This window comes from Centruroides vittatus, unplaced genomic scaffold (assembly GCF_030686945.1).
Source record: "Centruroides vittatus isolate TY-2023 unplaced genomic scaffold, ASM3068694v2 contig_1168, whole genome shotgun sequence".
NCBI lineage: Eukaryota > Metazoa > Arthropoda > Arachnida > Scorpiones > Buthidae > Centruroides > Centruroides vittatus.
This window is the reverse complement of record NW_027120749.1, coordinates 1,109,632-1,114,028: the sequence shown is the minus strand read 5'-3', so window position 1 is coordinate 1,114,028 and position 4,397 is coordinate 1,109,632. Positions and strand designations below refer to the sequence as shown.

The window sequence follows — 4,397 nt, the reverse complement described above, 5'->3', positions numbered from 1 at the left end:
CACATTAGGAAATATAATGCTTGCTTCTAAATGACTTCTTTTGGAGCAAAACAATTTATAGAAGATGGATTTATGCCTACTTTTAAAGTGCAGGGCCAGGTGTATCACTTAATTGGTAGTCTGCAACCTTTGCCTCAACAAAACCCTCAATTCTTACAGATTTATTTTGTTGGAGATGATGATAGAGAGGCAAGTTTAAGATGCAGCATTTTCCCTTATGTGAAAAAGAGTCTGATAAAACAATTGCAGGTGATGTTGCACTACTATAACCCGTACATAAAAGATTTAAAAACTACTCTTGAAAAAGTATCTCACAACTGTAAAAACTTAGAAGTAATTCACGTTGATAGGAAACCAGCCAATGCTCATAGAGGACGTTTTAATGCACCAACAGCAAGCGAACAGCAAGCATGTTCCAGAGTAAGCTCAGCGAGTAGTCTGGTCATCTTAGCTCCGAAAGGATGTACCCCAAACGTGGTTTACAAAGAATTACTGGGGTAACTGAAACTCTGTTATTCTGTAAGTATTTATAAATTTAAAAAATTAACAAAGTAAAATCGTGGCTGACGTTATTTAACATTTAATAAAATGTAAAAATACAGAGCATACACAAAGATAAAACCTTTTCTTTTTTTATTAAATATTAAATAACGTCGGCCACGATTTTACTTTGTTAATTTTTTAAAAACATTATTGTGATAGTGGCGAAACACCAGAGGACATTTTACCATTTTTGCATGTTTGTTGCGGAGGCAGTAGCCTAAGAGGGAAGGTCGTCTCCATAATTTTCGTAATTTCCGATGGACTACTGATGGTGTGCAACGACGAAGGTTTTATCTTTGTGAATGCTCCGTATTTTTACATTTTATTATTTATTTAAATTTAGGGAGTTTCAGATAACGTCATTTATGTTTCGAAAAAAAATTAAAGTCAGATTTATCGTATCGCGAAATCCCATAATATTTGAAACTTGAATTTAGGTGCATTAGTAGTCCATAGTTTGAAACAAACAAAAATCAGTAATTTTACCAAATTAGTAACAACTAATGATTGAGAACCTTAATGAAGTACCGAGGGAGGGTTATTTCTATCAAATTGCAAAATTCGAGGGAGCGAAGCCTCGGGTAACAGCTAGTTTAATATAAATAAGATGTTTTTGAAAAATAAATGATTAATGAATATTTATTATGATAATATCATGTGGTTTTTGTGATAAGTATATATTTTTTTTAAATCTGAAAAAGCAATGTTTAATGTCCTAAAAACATTTGTTAAACCAAAGCTGTACTGATTTGGAGGTAATTCTCTTTCTCTTGGTGTTTTTCTTTTTAATTGCAGACGGGATGGAGGATTTGCAACATCAAAAAGGGGTCGAACATGCATTCCAGTTCAATAATGTTTTTCCATCCGCTCTTTTCAGTTCAAATTGTGACTCAAAATGTATCTAAAAAATTTAGTTACATTACATTACAAAAGTTATTTTAAACACTTCGTAAATTTATATTTTCAACATTATTTTATCCACTAATCTCAAACAATCTCGAATTCTCAGTTGGTTTCCATTTATCTCTTCTGCAATATTGATGCCATTTAGCTCTCCTGCATTTGTCAGTGGAAACACCAAACCATTTAAAAAATATATATATATACTGTATATATACCAGTATATTTATATATAACAAGAAATCCAACTAATTGAGATAGAAAGAAACAATCAGCTTCCTTCTAGAAACACCGTCCTGTACGTATTACCTAAAACGGATCCAACATGGCGACTGCCGCGATGCATCCCGGTATCGTGTCTAGATTGACTTTGGTTACAAATGCGACGCATATATACCCTCATATACGAATATATGTGGGTACAAATAATTCTTTTTGAATAAATCGATGACATTTACAATTATAATGCATTAGCAATGAAAAAAATACACACTATAAGAATACATTATTATTTTTTCAAATTATAAACGATCGACACCAGTGGTAAGAAATTCGTGTGGCGAAGGACTCCAAAGTTTTGAATAAAGTTTGTTTTGTTTCAGTTCGTTCGGTTACCGATTGATCGGTAACCGAACGAACCGAAATCATGACCGAAATAATGAAATCAACGAAATAATGAAAACCATAAGAATGGTAAAACTTAAATTAAAGCTAAAAAATCATTAAAAAAAATAACCTTAAAAATTATCCAGCATATAAATAATAATATAATCGTTAAATATGCTTTAATTCGTCGAAATCTGCAGCACAAGCCTATTGAATCTAATGGGATAGGAGGAGAATAAAGCGGCCCGGTGGTGACCCAACCGCTTTATTCTCCTCCTATCCCCTTCTTCTATTCACATTCACCTCCTATTCATTCTTTTCCTTCAGTCACCATTGTGGGCCTGGCCGAACTCACGATGGGCTTGCTAAAAGTGGTATTCTTAGTGCCCACAGGGCGGAGAGTTTAAAAAAGTATCGTAGTATGTTCAGTACAGTACCATCGGGCATCTGACTGGCCACCCTTGTCATTAGATTCAATAGGCTTGTGCTGCAGATTTCGACGAATTAAAGCATATTTAACGATTATATTATTATTTATATGTTGGATAATTTTTAAGGTTATTTTTTTAATGATTTTTTAGCTTTAATTTAAGTTTTACCATTCTTATGGTTTTCATTATCTTGTCATGATTTCGGTTCGTTCGGTTACCGATCAATCGGTTCCCACTGTTTATAAAGTTGTAAATAACTCTAACGCGTGTATAGGACGTCATAAGAGAACTCGAGACTAGATTAACGTCCCATCATTTGTAGAGCAACGGGATAGCGTACAATCAGGCTTATGGGTCAAAGATTATTAGTTTTGCACCACAATCGTTTTGTGATATTTTAAGTATTTTTCATACAAAAATTTAGTGGGAATCGTATAAATTTATATTGCTTTTAGTATTGTATATATCCCAAATTAAAAACTGCATAGAGCGTTGGCCAAGAGAAGAGTTTTGAAGAAAAATGTAGCAAGTATGATACTTTTAACGTTTTTAGTAACAAGGAGATTGAACAAACGAAGGTACAAATCCAGACACTAGCTCTGTTTAAAATATTGAAACAACCGAAGTATATAAACTAAAGCTAATTTTAATTTAATTAATATCCCCGTAGGGAATGGGCTGTTCCTAGAAACAGTGCAATACTAGGTCAACCCGCGGTGAAAGTGAAGCTAGCTCCACCCATTTCACCTCGTCCCAAAAATCGCTTTAATATCGAAGCTTCCGATGGAAGCGCATCAGATATTAAGCTGATGAGAACGTTTACTAAAATCGATCATAGCCAAAAGGCCGGGAAGCGATATCGACATTTTCCAAAACTTTCGAGTCCTTCGCCACACGAATTTCTTACCACTGGTGTCGATCGTTTATAATTTGAAAAAATAATAATGTATTCTTATAGTGTGTATTTTTTTCATTGCTAATGCATTATAATTGTAAATGTCATCGATTTATTCAAAAAGAATTATTTGTACCCACATATATTCGTATATGAGGGTATATATGCGTCGCATTTGTAACCAAAGTCAATCTAGACACGATACCGGGATGCATCGCGGCAGTCGCCATGTTGGATCGAACTGTCCTTTATAGTTTATTTCAATTACGAATTGTCGTGAATGTGGTTATAGATTGTTTTATTGCTTATACAGTATGTACAGTACAATACATATTAGTTATTTGTGCAATGTGCATATCTCACGAGCAGCTATGCTACACCATCATCCTAGAAATGTAAAGAAGTGACTGAAGCTTCTTGTATGTAAAATGGTTGTCGTAATGTGACTCTAGACATTTATTTTTAAAATTTATATTTTTGTAAATCATCAATCATATAACTATTTAGACCAGTGGTCGGCAAACTTTTTTAATGGGGGGCCACAAAGTTTAAGAAATTCTAGAGGAGGGCCAGAATTATAGAAAAAATGCATTTTGTGTTAAAGCTTTTAATCATAATATTATAAAAACATTACAGCATTACACATGTGAGGTTTGCCGATTGGGTGAAAAGATGTCACGACAATCGAGCGGTCAACACTGCCGTGTGGGAGTGGAAGGATTTCACGAAGACAGGTTTTCCATCTCAAAACCGTTTAATAAAATAAAAATTTCTTACAATATTTCCTTGAACAAAGGGGTAACACAGCACAAAGCACGAGAATTAAGTCCAGATAAAGTTCGAATGTTCGGGATTTCTTTTCCTACAGTTCGGCGTGGACGGTGAAATGATCGTAGACCCCGAGGCGTTGGGCACGACTTCAGGTGATTTTTCTCCGAGGAACCTGGATGGCTCTAGGCGACACGACAGAGAGGTTGTTTCCTCGATGTCCGAAAAGTTCCCTTCTAATTTTACGGAAGCAC

General features: G+C 34.5%; 1 non-coding gene across 1 annotated transcript; it reads right to left on the bottom strand.

Moving 5' to 3' along the window:
- Nucleotides 1-3,148: 3,148 nt before the first annotated feature.
- Nucleotides 3,149-3,338, bottom strand: LOC136982684 (U2 spliceosomal RNA). Its single transcript, XR_010881921.1, has one exon. It is a non-coding gene; the product is annotated as a U2 spliceosomal RNA (small nuclear RNA).
- Between the last annotated feature and the right edge of the window lie 1,059 nt (nucleotides 3,339-4,397).